The sequence below is a fragment of the Tachypleus tridentatus genome, unplaced genomic scaffold (genome assembly GCF_004210375.1).
Source record: "Tachypleus tridentatus isolate NWPU-2018 unplaced genomic scaffold, ASM421037v1 Hic_cluster_2, whole genome shotgun sequence".
NCBI lineage: Eukaryota > Metazoa > Arthropoda > Merostomata > Xiphosura > Limulidae > Tachypleus > Tachypleus tridentatus.
The window spans coordinates 20,132,574-20,146,696 of NW_027467782.1; the positions used below are offsets into that span (position 1 = coordinate 20,132,574).

The 14,123-nt window shown below is 33.6% G+C and overlaps 1 long non-coding RNA gene across 7 annotated transcripts in view; it reads left to right on the forward strand.

The window, feature by feature from the left end:
• LOC143243091 (uncharacterized) overlaps positions 1–14,123 on the forward strand; it is a 49,930-nt gene that overhangs the window by 9,537 nt on the left and 26,270 nt on the right. For 2 of the 7 annotated variants that reach the window (XR_013023873.1, XR_013023867.1), the window contains 2 exons: positions 2,637–5,422; positions 5,565–7,659. The exons of 3 other annotated variants lie outside the window; for them this stretch is intronic. This is a non-coding gene — a long non-coding RNA (uncharacterized LOC143243091). Of the gene's footprint in view, positions 1–848; positions 2,284–2,636; positions 5,423–5,564; positions 7,660–14,123 lie in introns of those variants that run through there. 2 more of the 7 variants (XR_013023872.1, XR_013023866.1) reach the window with 2 other exon arrangements.

Below are 14,123 nucleotides of genomic sequence, written 5' to 3' on the forward strand. Positions count from 1 at the left end.
TATATATATTTGTTTATGAGGATTATTTAGCATTGTTATCTTAAGATAAGTGTTTAGAACAAAACTAAACCTCCTAAGCTAGCTGAATTTTGTGTTTGGGATTATAGCAAAAAATGTGGTTGCATTGAGGGTACCATAACAGATGAATCAATACCTTTTAATCATCATAAGTATGGTGATATGTTAGACGTATATAATATTCATTACTCGTTTAATTTTTATTTGAACTATGTAGGTATTTTGTTTTGATCAGAAGTTGGAAACAGTTGTAGATTTTATTACCAAAAAGTTTCTCTCTGTAGATGTTTTTTATCATAGTTATATATTAAACATAACCTGAGAATTCTCTGTATTAATACCATAATTATTAATGAATCAATTTTAACTGTCTAGAGTTTAATAATAGTTGAATGTCTGTTGTGTAGTCAGTTAATCATACATGCATACAATTTGCACATATTCACAAGATGATAAGTTCCAATGCTTCACATTAAATAAACATTCTTAGAATTTCATCTCCACGTGTAATGTGAGAGTAATAAAACATTGAATACAAAGTAGATAAATATTATCAATATATTATTTTTCTAAGGTAGATAGAAATAAAATCTTAAATTTATGGTATAATGTTTATAACTAAAATTCTATTTTACATTTTGAAGTTAATAATCATGAATGTGTTAGTTAATTTAGCCATAATTAGTTTCATTTAGTAGAAAACCACTTAAATTCAGAATGTTTGTTTATTCATATATTTAACAGTGCTTACCACAAATTTGCACAATTAATTGATACTTTCTTGCATATAAATACGATAGTTTTCCTTAACCTTTTTTTATGATAACTAGGTGCCTGGGATTTTTATAATGAAAGAACACCTCATATCTGTTAAAGCATGTCTTGTTAGTTGGCATAACTGAGAATATAGGTACTTGTAGGAATATCATGAAGTATATAGTTTGTACAGGTTGATCTGTAAGTAATTTTGAAAATTTGATATTTAAGGTTGTTCTGTGTGTAAGCTTCTTTATAATATAAGTTATATATGGTTTTAACTATCAGCTTTGAGTTGTACTTATGAGATAAAATTCATGTTTTTTGTTTATGTGTTGAAATATCCTTAAGTCATTCAATCAAAGTAATTTTTTAGAAATATGTAAAGCATATAAGTGTTTGAGTAATTTTGCACAGTAATTATATGTTCAGAAGTTACACTGTGCACAAAAGAAGCTTCTCTACCACAATAAAAATACAACTGTTCATGAGTAGTTTGTTGATCCTGATTCTAAAAAATTGTTGAATATTACTGATCACCTCTAGTTTTTGAGCTGTGTTAGGTTTATTCTAAATATTCTTATATATTGTGAAAATAACTCTCTCTGATAACTTTATTTGAAAATTGCATTTAAGAATGTTCAAAAACAATGTGTAATTATATACTGAAAATACACTTAAGCTATGTTTAAAACTTTCATCATGGTATTATTATTTATTTCTTTTTACAAAATACCTGACTGACTTGTTGCATCTTTTATGTATATTGTTAGTTTCATGCTATAAGAATCATGTTTTTGATAACTAGGTGCCTGGGATCTTGAGTGTAAGTTATAGAACAGGCTTTTCATTACAGTTATAGCTTTGAAGATGAGTTATCATTTCGAGAATGATACCTGTAATATTACCCCACCTTTAAATAATGTAAAAACGTCATTTGTTATGAACATTTATTCACAATAAAAAGAATACAACATTAAAATCTTTGCAACTTCTCTTTGTTGACATGAAAATGACATAAGAATGTCGAAATGTTGTTCTTCACTTTACTTTACTTAAAGTTTCAATACTCGTACCAGCCATCTTGATAATACATTTTTACTTCAAGTGGATTTTTCGTTAGCACAGACAATAAATATTTATTAAAAAACAGGACTAGCCATAAAAAGATTTCACATATGTTTCGGTATCTGTGTAAAGTATTGTAACATTGTATTAATTTCAATCGTAAATACTCTATTTTATTACAGATATTAGAGAAGCCTATTTTTCAGAAAGTTAGTGTTAAAATTCCGTAGTTTTTAATGTCGATAATGATTTCAGAGATATAACATGAAATAATTCAGAAATGAAATAAATTTTATAATATTGTTCAGATTGTTGGTACAAAATAAATTTCTGTTTAAAATTAACTTTACTAGAGTGTTGCTTCATACAGGTTCACATAAACCTCGTTCATGCGAATGAATATAAATAATTTGTCTATCTGGTAAAAATAAAAATAAAATTTATTTACTGTTGCGTTTTTTTATTATTTACAGGGAGAAAAAAAAACAATCTTGTATTATTTGGGGCTATGTTACAAGTTCATGAAAAATTACCACACGGAGTATTATATAGATATTAACGACTTTCAAGGTTTCTGTGTTAAATATTTTATTGTTATAGAAGAAATTCCCACCTTTTATAGTTTGGACCAACAGAAAGAATTAATTCATTGAATATTTATAAATGAAAAAACGATTTCAAATAATAGCATAAACATGGAAATGTCTGATCATGTGTCAAATATTCAACATAGTTCTTGTGAAAAGATGACTTTGTGGAGTCATGTTCAGAAAATAGAACTTTCTGTATTCCAGATACGAACTATTCAGATAATATCATCTATTCAGAAGCTTCACACGAACCATCTTCCAAAGAAAAGGTAGCCGGACAAAAAACTGACAGAAAAATATGATACTCTGGGCCGAATTAATGTAGAGGAGACAGACAGAATTATCAGTTGTAGTTCTTTCGACGATACGGATTTTCGACAAGATTTAGAAGATGAATTAAATAACTTATGCAGCGAATTGACCGAACAGGACATAGCCCAAGTCGAAACGATTTTTCGTAGCCACAAAACAATTGTGTTTGTGTGCCAGTGTCTGGCCAATCTGTAGTTGAATAAACCAGAGGAAGAATGGCAGGTATCCCTGACCTGCTGTTTGATAAAGGAGAAACGAGAACACGAACTAAACGAAGACTGAAACTGGTCCTCGCCGAGAAAGGCACATGTTTCATTCTTTGGCATGATGTCATTGACAATTTGACGAACTACGAGGCCCAAGATAATACTTTTCACACCATGTTCCTTTCCACCGATCACAGCCAAATGGGTGGTTTCAGTTTCGAAAACAAAACAGTTGCCAGATAGTTTCACGAACAAGTCGATCTACTGACGTCGGGTCCTCTCAATATTTCTTTATCCGTTCCTAAAGATAAAGGGAAAAATTCCAGGAAGTTGGAAAAAGTAAAGTTACCCCAAAAATGTGATATTTCTCTTCCTTGCTGTTTCGAACACGTCATAAGTATTGATATTAGAGACAAAGAGCAATTCTATACTAACCAGTTTTAGAGTAGAAATAGAAATAGGCAGCCCGTAAAAAAAGATTTGTCCTTCAAACAAATAAATTAAACTCGTCAGTAAAGAGAAATGATGCTAATCGAAGTTCAAATCTGTTGCTAACATTCGGTTTCAGAAACTAATTAAACAATCACATTTTGATCTTGTTGTTAAAGGTTTCCACATTGTCCGATGTTTCGGGGCCCAATATGGCCAGGTGGTTAAAGCGCTCGAATCGTAATCTGAGACTTGCGGTTTCGAATACCCGTCGCACCAAACAGTTTGCCATTTTAGTCCTGGAAGCGTTATAATGTGACGGTCAATCACACTATTCGTTGTTAAAAGAGTAGCCCAAGAGTTGTCGGTCAGTGGTGATAACAAGCTGCCTTCCTTCTATTCTTACACTGCCAAATTAGGGACGGCTGGTACAGTTAGCCCTCGTGTAAATGTGCGCGAAATTCGAAAAAGAAAACAAAAACCAATATTTCGTTGAAGTTTTCTATTTTTCTACCTAAAAGTTAAAGCTGAACGTTAAGGCCACTTATTAACGAGTGTTTTATATCTTGAATATTATGAAGTGTTTGTTTATTATGATTTATATGTTTATTGTAGAGCATATTCAGTGGGGGTATCCACCGTTTTGAAAGTCGATACACTTATCTCTGTCCCACTGTGGATCTTTTTATAAAGTGAATGGAGTGATTTGTTTGTTGTTAAACGCGATGTTTTGTGAAGGGCTATTTGTATGCTGCTGAAGGTTTTTAAAGTTCGAATTTTACCTTATATGTGCTATCAGAATCGTTATCACTTGCAGCATTCAAATCAATAAAGGATACATTCTACTTAAGTTGGTTACTTTTGTTGAAAACGTGCAAAGTGTCTTAGTTTTCTTTCTCTTTACACGTCCCTCCCAGTGTCACACAAGTATGTCTGCGGACTTGCACCGCTACAAACCGGGTTTCGATACCCATTGTGTTTTATTCCAAACAAGCAAGCAATTAAATCTTTAGGCGTAGTATGTGGAAAAAACAAAAGAAATTTATCACGTGACTGACTGGACAGTGGTCAGCGTTCTGAACTGTGAATCGGAAGTCTTACAACTCGCGGCATGTTGCCTTAAAATCGCGCCTCGCACTTTGGGTGTGTGTCAAAAGAGCGACATTGAAATTACATTATTAGAGTGGCTCAAGGGATGGATGTTAGCGCTGTTGTAGCCACTTTAAAATTAGGGACCACTAACCCAGATAGCCCTTGTAAATATCCGAAACAAACTAAATTATTTCTTTCAGTGGCCATTCCCTACACACGTCTGGTTGTGGAGTTGATTATGCGCTTTGACCCTCACTGAGCTGAGACCCCGTTGCCTTTCGACTCTGAGATTTCACTGACCCCTATGCTTTTGGGCGAAGTCTTGATGGGAGATAAATCGCTTGAACTTGTCGGGTTTTAAAAGACTTTCATAAAAGCAGTCTTTACGTGTCAAATTGTTTGGATAGTTTTCAATAGCGGCTGTTTGAACAAGTATGCACGAAATATTTCTATTACCTAAATTACTGAGACAAAACTAGACCAGTTTGACTGTTGTCTCTTGGCGACATATATTTCATAATAGTTTTTACTTTTATGAGACTTTTTAATTTGTTTTAAGTTCAAATTCCTTTAGTAACAAGTTTCTCCAGTATAGCTGTTTACATGTAACACCAATCAAATATTACTTTGTTATTATATGGTTACAAGTCTTATTGTACATTGTAGGTTATTAGTGGCGTGTTAGCAGTTGTCAGGATTTTTGAGATTGGAAGAAATATTTTTATCCTGGCATTGATTACGTAAATCAGATTGTAAAAACGTTATAACATAATTGTTTAAAATTAATTGATTAAAATCAATCAAGCATGTCTTCATTCGTTGAATTTCTCTTTATTTGTTTTATTTTTGTCGTACTTTGGTCTCTCTAAGTGTTTCGGTCTCGTTCAGGCCAGTCGAGAGGTTGTACAAAGTAAATATAGGCAGCGATTATGTCTTAACTGTACTTTTCAGGTACTACTTTTTTGTTATCTTGGTTAAAAATTCTTACACCTAGCTCCTGTCAGTACAGTTTCTAAAGAATGGCATGTGTGAGGTTGTACAAAATGAGTTGAAGCAGCGATTAGGTCTTAAATGTGTTAACTGTACTTTTCAGGTACTACTTTTTGTTATCTTGGGTTAAAAATCTTACACTTAGCTCCTGTCAGTAAAGTTTTAAAGATGGCTTCTATAAGGGCTGAAACTGGAAAAACAGCCAAAGAAAGCTTGTTACACCATCAAACTTTAAAAGAAATCCAAAATACTTCAGCAATCCCGTAGGTCTTCAAATTTCCAGGTCGACAGCGGTTATATGAATGCCGTAGGTGAATTTCGTTTGCTCGTCAGCTCATCGTTGTACAAACGGTTTCTTTAACGACACTATAATAAACATGAAATGTAACTGATTTTACTCGCTGGTTTTAGGCAGAAATATATAATTGCTCAATATGATAAAATCAGTTGGACTAACGGTTGTGCTCACTTGTCTCTTGTTAAATGCAAAGCTGCATAACGGACTATATTTGACTGTGCCCATCGCTTATCGAACTCCGATTTTACCTTGATGAGCCTGTAAGATTACTTCTGTGTTAGCGAGAGCCCCCCCATGCTTGTGGACAGTGTAAGAACTTGAAGACTATGTTAATATAAGCCTTTACCTCGTGCAACTAACTATTCACGTAATGTAATATACATCTTCGAGAGAATTTTGTGAACTTGTCTGGGAGCTGTAAATTCGAATAACCCTTCAGTGTCATATAATCAAGGTATTTAAGTTGTACCTGTAAAAAAAAGAAGGGCTGGCGAAACGACAAGTAAGTAACTGAACAGGAATATTAAACAAATATTTGGAAGTACTTACTTGGATTGGAAAAGTTGTTTCTATCTTATATGGAACGTGAACTAGAAGATAGGTGTTAACTTTAAAGTTGATTTGGCTCTAATAACGTCAACAAAAAACTCATTGAACGTTTGAAACCTGTGTCACACGAATATCGCTGTCGTGCAAGATTCGAATCTTCGTTCCAGACTTTTCTTCAAAACCAGCAGTTAACGTGAATTATTTTTCGTATTTAATCAGCTATAACAGGAATAATTATGTGGATACAGATAATTAAGATTTATTTCCCTTTGTTTAAAATCGTAATTCTATTTTCTGATATCTTTGTACCGATATCGCCTTGAAAACATACTGTTTATCAGTATTGTAGGGTCAATACTAACTAACTCTTACTGTTATTTTTAGCCGCGGCATGGCGGCTCGGAGAACAGTTCTGAGTTGCTGTTGTTTTCTTTAAGCCAAACGTTTAACTCCCAGCTCCGTCATTTCTTGATGTATTTGAGATTTAATTGCAGTTTTGAACTCAGAAGGTCAAACCCTTTCGACTGGCGTATTTGGTAACGTCTAAAGTCTAGTAGATGGATTTACTCTAATCGTGCCTAAAAGAATTTCTGTTTGAGGGTAGGCTGGTAGGTAACGTGCTGAGTAATAAAGTTGAATCGGGTTGTATGCTTAGTATTGCCTGTAAAGAAAATATAGCTAATAAATAGACTAGTAGAATATCCGTGTTTAAAAGTGTTCCAAATGTTGTGGATATTAAATATTCCTTCTTATTTATTTTAGTAACCTTTAATTTTTAGGAGCAGTTCAATAACGCAATAAGTTATTCGTAGCGTACTAGGTTGATACTGTATTTCCTGCTTATCCTAGAATTTCCAGTTCATCAATTCGAAAATAAATATTGGGTTATTACAAATGGTTACCATTGTTGTTTGTTATTAAACACAAAAATTCACAAAGGGCTATCTGTGTTCTGCCCACCATGGGTATCAAAACCCGGTTTCTTGTGGTATAAGTCCGCCGACATACCACTGTGCTACTGGGGGAATCACAGAGGGTTCTTGCCTTCATAATATTTATCTTTTGCCATTACTAGAAAAACATACAATGACTTCAGAATATTTTTCACGGTATCACTGATTATTAGATACCACTTAGGAGAGCTAATTATTCGAATATTTTAGAATAAGCCTTTGTTTACAGTTATAACTCTTGAGTGTAAGTTATAGAACAGGCTTTTCATTACAGTTATAGCTTTGAAGATGAGTTATCATTTCGAGAATGATACCTGTAATATTACCCCACCTTTAAATAATGTAAAACGTCATTTGTTATGAACATTTATTCACAATAAAAGAATACAACATTAAAATCTTTGCAACTTCTCTTTGTTGACATGAAAATGACATAAGAATGTCGAAATGTTGTTCTTCACTTTACTTTACTTAAAGTTTCAATACTCGTACCAGCCATCTTGATAATACATTTTTACGTCAAGTGGGTTTTTCGTTAGCACAGACAATAAATATTTATTAAAAACAGGACTAGCCATAAAAGATTTCACATATGTTTCGGTATATGTGTAAAGTATTGTAACATTGTATTAATTTCAATCGTAAATACTCTATTTTTTTACAGATATTAGAGAAGCCTATTTTTCAGAAAGTTAGTGTTAAATTCCGTAGTTTTTAATGTCGATAATGATTTCAGAGATATAACATGAAATAATTCAGAAATGAAATAAATTTTATAATATTGTTCAGATTGTTGGTACAAAATAAATTTCTGTTTAAAATTAACTTTACTAGAGTGTTGCTTCATACAGGTTCACATAAACCTCGTTCATGCGAATGAATATAAATAATTTGTGTATCTGGTAAAAATAAAAATAAAATTTATTTACTGTTGCGTTTTTTATTATTTACAGGAGAAAAAGAAACAATCTTGTATTATTTGGGGGCTATGTTACAAGTTCATGAAAAAATTACCACACGGAGTATTATATAGATATTAACGACTTTCAAGGTTTCTGTGTTAAATATTTTATTGTTATAGAAGAAATTCCCACCTTTATAGTTTGGACCAACAGAAAGAATTAATTCATTGAATATTTATAAATGAAAAAACGATTTCAAATAATAGCATAAACATGGAAATGTCTGATCATGTGTCAAATATTCAACATAGTTCTTGTGAAAAGATGACTTTGTGGAGTCATGTTCAGAAAATAGAACTTTCTGTATTCCAGATACGAACTATTCAGATAATATCATCTATTCAGAAGCTTCACACGAACCATCTTCCAAAGAAAAGGTAGCCGGACAAAAACTGACAGAAAAATATGATACTCTGGGCCGAATTAATGTAGAGGAGACAGACAGAATTATCAGTTGTAGTTCTTTCGACGATACGGATTTTCGACAAGATTTAGAAGATGAATTAAATAACTTATGCAGCGAATTGACCGAACAGGACATAGCCCAAGTCGAAACGGTTTTCGTAGCCACAAAACAATTGTGTTTGTGTGCCAGTGTCTGGCCAATCTGTAGTTGAATAAACCAGAGGAAGAATGGCAGGTATCCCTGACCTGCTGTTTGATAAAGGAGAAACGAGAACACGAACTAAACGAAGACTGAAACTGGTCCTCGCCGAGAAAGGCACATGTTTCATTCTTTGGCATGATGTCATTGACAATTTGACGAACTACGAGGCCCAAGATAATACTTTTCACACCATGTTCCTTTCCACCGATCACAGCCAAATGGGTGGTTTCAGTTTCGAAAACAAAACAGTTGCCAGATAGTTTCACGAACAAGTCGATCTACTGACGTCGGGTCCTCTCAATATTTCTTTATCCGTTCCTAAAGATAAAGGGAAAAATTCCAGGAAGTTGGAAAAAGTAAAGTTACCCCAAAATGTGATATTTCTCTTCCTTGCTGTTTCGAACACGTCATAAGTATTGATATTAGAGACAAAGAGCAATTCTATACTAACCAGTTTTAGAGTAGAAATAGAAATAGGCAGCCCGTAAAAAAAAGATTTGTCCTTCAAACAAATAAATTAAACTCGTCAGTAAAGAGAAATGATGCTAATCGAAGTTCAAATCTGTTGCTAACATTCGGTTTCAGAAACTAATTAAACAATCACATTTTGATCTTGTTGTTAAAGGTTTCCACATTGTCCGATGTTTCGGGGCCCAATATGGCCAGGTGGTTAAAGCGCTCGAATCGTAATCTGAGACTTGCGGTTTCGAATACCCGTCGCACCAAACAGTTTGCCATTTTAGTCCTGGAAGCGTTATAATGTGACGGTCAATCACACTATTCGTTGTTAAAAGAGTAGCCCAAGAGTTGTCGGTCAGTGGTGATAACAAGCTGCCTTCCTTCTATTCTTACACTGCCAAATTAGGGACGGCTGGTACAGTTAGCCCTCGTGTAAATGTGCGCGAAATTCGAAAAAGAAAACAAAAACCAATATTTCGTTGAAGTTTTCTATTTTTCTACCTAAAAGTTAAAGCTGAACGTTAAGGCCACTTATTAACGAGTGTTTTATATCTTGAATATTATGAAGTGTTTGTTTATTATGATTTATATGTTTATTGTAGAGCATATTCAGTGGGGGTATCCACCGTTTTGAAAGTCGATACACTTATCTCTGTCCCACTGTGGATCTTTTTTATAAAGTGAATGGAGTGATTTGTTTGTTGTTAAACGCGATGTTTTGTGAAGGGCTATTTGTATGCTGCTGAAGGTTTTTAAAGTTCGAATTTTACCTTATATGTGCTATCAGAATCGTTATCACTTGCAGCATTCAAATCAATAAAGGATACATTCTACTTAAGTTGGTTACTTTTGTTGAAAACGTGCAAAGTGTCTTAGTTTTCTTTCTCTTTACACGTCCCTCCCAGTGTCACACAAGTATGTCTGCGGACTTGCACCGCTACAAACCGGGTTTCGATACCCATTGTGTTTTATTCCAAACAAGCAAGCAATTAAATCTTTAGGCGTAGTATGTGGAAAAACAAAAGAAATTTATCACGTGACTGACTGGACAGTGGTCAGCGTTCTGAACTGTGAATCGGAAGTCTTACAACTCGCGGCATGTTGCCTTAAAATCGCGCCTCGCACTTTGGGTGTGTGTCAAAAGAGCGACATTGAAATTACATTATTAGAGTGGCTCAAGGGATGGATGTTAGCGCTGTTGTAGCCACTTTAAAATTAGGGACCACTAACCCAGATAGCCCTTGTAAATATCCGAAACAAACTAAATTATTTCTTTCAGTGGCCATTCCCTACACACGTCTGGTTGTGGAGTTGATTATGCGCTTTGACCCTCACTGAGCTGAGACCCCGTTGCCTTTCGACTCTGAGATTTCACTGACCCCTATGCTTTTGGGCGAAGTCTTGATGGGAGATAAATCGCTTGAACTTGTCGGATTTTAAAAGACTTTCATAAAAGCAGTCTTTACGTGTCAAATTGTTTGGATAGTTTTCAATAGCGGCTGTTTGAACAAGTATGCACGAAATATTTCTATTACCTAAATTACTGAGACAAAACTAGACCAGTTTGACTGTTGTCTCTTGGCGACATATATTTCATAATAGTTTTACTTTTATGAGACTTTTAATTTGTTTTAAGTTCAAATTCCTTTAGTAACAAGTTTCTCCAGTATAGCTGTTTACATGTAACACCAATCAAATATTACTTTGTTATTATATGGTTACAAGTCTTATTGTACATTGTAGGTTATTAGTGGCGTGTTAGCAGTTGTCAGGATTTTTGAGATTGGAAGAAATATTTTTATCCTGGCATTGATTACGTAAATCAAATTGTAAAACGTTATAACATAATTGTTTAAAATTAATTGATTAAAATCAATCAAGCATGTCTTCATTCGTTGAATTTCTCTTTATTTGTTTTATTTTTGTCGTACTTTGGTCTCTCTAAGTGTTTCGGTCTCGTTCAGGCCAGTCGAGAGGTTGTACAAAGTAAATATAGGCAGCGATTATGTCCTAACTGTACTTTTCAGGTACTACTTTTTGTTATCTTGGTTAAAAATTCTTACACCTAGCTCCTGTCAGTACAGTTTCTAAAGAATGGCATGTGTGAGGTTGTACAAAATGAGTTGAAGCAGCGATTAGGTCTTAAATGTGTTAACTGTACTTTTCAGGTACTACTTTTTGTTATCTTGGGTTAAAAATCTTACACTTAGCTCCTGTCAGTAAAGTTTTAAAGATGGCTTCTATAAGGGCTGAAACTGGAAAAACAGCCAAAGAAAGCTTGTTACACCATCAAACTTTAAAAGAAATCCAAAATACTTCAGCAATCCCGTAGGTCTTCAAATTTCCAGGTCGATAGCGGTTATATGAATGCCGTAGGTGAATTTCGTTGCTCGTCAGCTCATCGTTGTACAAACGGTTTCTTTAACGACACTATAATAAACATGAAATGTAACTGATTTTACTCGCTGGTTTTAGGCAGAAATATATAATTGCTCAATATGATAAAATCAGTTGGACTAACGGTTGTGCTCACTTGTCTCTTGTTAAATGCAAAGCTGCATAACGGACTATATTTGACTGTGCCCATCGCTTATCGAACTCCGATTTTATCTTGATGAGCCTGTAAGATTACTTCTGTGTTAGCGAGAGCCCCCCATGCTTGTGGACAGTGTAAGAACTTGAAGACTATGTTAATATAAGCCTTTACCTCGTGCAACTAACTATTCACGTAATGTAATATACATCTTCGAGAGAATTTTGTGAACTTGTCTGGGAGCTGTAAATTCGAATAACCCTTCAGTGTCATATAATCAAGGTATTTAAGTTGTACCTGTAAAAAAAAAAGAAGGGCTGGCGAAACGACAAGTAAGTAACTGAACAGGAATATTAAACAAATATTTGGAAGTACTTACTTGGATTGGAAAAGTTGTTTCTATCTTATATGGAACGTGAACTAGAAGATAGGTGTTAACCTTAAAGTTGATTTGGCTCTAATAACGTCAACAAAAAACTCATTGAACGTTTGAAACCTGTGTCACACGAATATCGCTGTCGTGCAAGATTCGAATCTTCGTTCCAGACTTTTCTTCAAAACCAGCAGTTAACGTGAATTATTTTTCGTATTTAATCAGCTATAACAGGAATAATTATGTGGATACAGATAATTAAGATTTATTTCCCTTTTGTTTAAAATCGTAATTCTATTTTCTGATATCTTTGTACCGATATCGCCTTGAAAACATACTGTTTATCAGTATTGTAGGGTCAATACTAACTAACTCTTACTGTTATTTTTAGCCGCGGCATAGCGGCTCGGAGAACAGTTCTGAGTTGCTGTTGTTTTCTTTAAGCCAAACGTTTAACTCCCAGCTCCGTCATTTCTTGATGTATTTGAGATTTAATTGCAGTTTTGAACTCAGAAGGTCAAACCCTTTCGACTGACGTATTTGGTAACGTCTAAAGTCTAGTAGATGGATTTACTCTAATCGTGCCTAAAAGAATTTCTGTTTGAGGGTAGGCTGGCAGGTAACGTGCTGAGTAATAAAGTTGAATCGGGTTGTATGCTTAGTATTGCCTGTAAAGAAAATATAGCTAATAAATAGACTAGTAGAATATCCGTGTTTAAAAGTGTTCCAAGTGTTGTGGATATTAAAGATTCCTTCTTATTTATTTTAGTAACCTTTAATTTTTAGGAGCAGTTCAATAACGCAATAAGTTATTCGTAGCGTACTAGGTTGATACTGTATTTCCTGCTTATCCTAGAATTTCCAGTTCATCAATTCGAAAATAAATATTGGGTTATTACAAATGGTTACCATTGTTGTTTGTTATTAAACACAAAAATTCACAAAGGGCTATCTGTGTTCTGCCCACCATGGGTATCAAAACCCGGTTTCTTGTGGTATAAGTCCGCCGACATACCACTGTGCTACTGGGGGAATCACAGAGGGTTCTTGCCTTCATAATATTTATCTTTTGCCATTACTAGAAAAACATACAATGACTTCAGAATATTTTTCACGGTATCACTGATTATTAGATACCACTTAGGAGAGCTAATTATTCGAATATTTTAGAATAAGCCTTTGTTTACAGTTATAACTCTTGAGTGTAAGTTATAGAACAGGCTTTTCATTACAGTTATAGATTTGAAGATGAGTTATCATTTCGAGAATGATACCTGTAATATTACCCCACCTTTAAATAATGTAAAACGTCATTTGTTATGAACATTTATTCACAATAAAAAAGAATACAACATTAAAATCTTTGCAACTTCTCTTTGTTGACATGAAAATGACATAAGAATGTCGAAATGTTGTTCTTCACTTTACTTTACTTAAAGTTTCAATACTCGTACCAGCCATCTTGATAATACATTTTACTTCAAGTGGATTTTCGTTAGCACAGACAATAAATATTTATTAAAAACAGGACTAGCCATAAAAGATTTCACATATGTTTCGGTATCTGTGTAAAGTATTGTAACATTGTATTAATTTCAATCGTAAATACTCTATTTTATTACAGATATTAGAGAAGCCTATTTTTCAGAAAGTTAGTGTTAAAATTCCGTAGTTTTTAATGTCGATAATGATTTCAGAGATATAACATGAAATAATTCAGAAATGAAATAAATTTTATAATATTGTTCAGATTGTTGGTACAAAATAAATTTCTGTTTAAAATTAACTTTACTAGAGTGTTGCTTCATACAGGTTCACATAAACCTCGTTCATGCGAATGAATATAAATAATTTGTGTATCTGGTAAAAATAAAAATAAAATTTATTTACTGTTGCGTTTTTTATTATTTACAGGGAGAAAAAAAAAA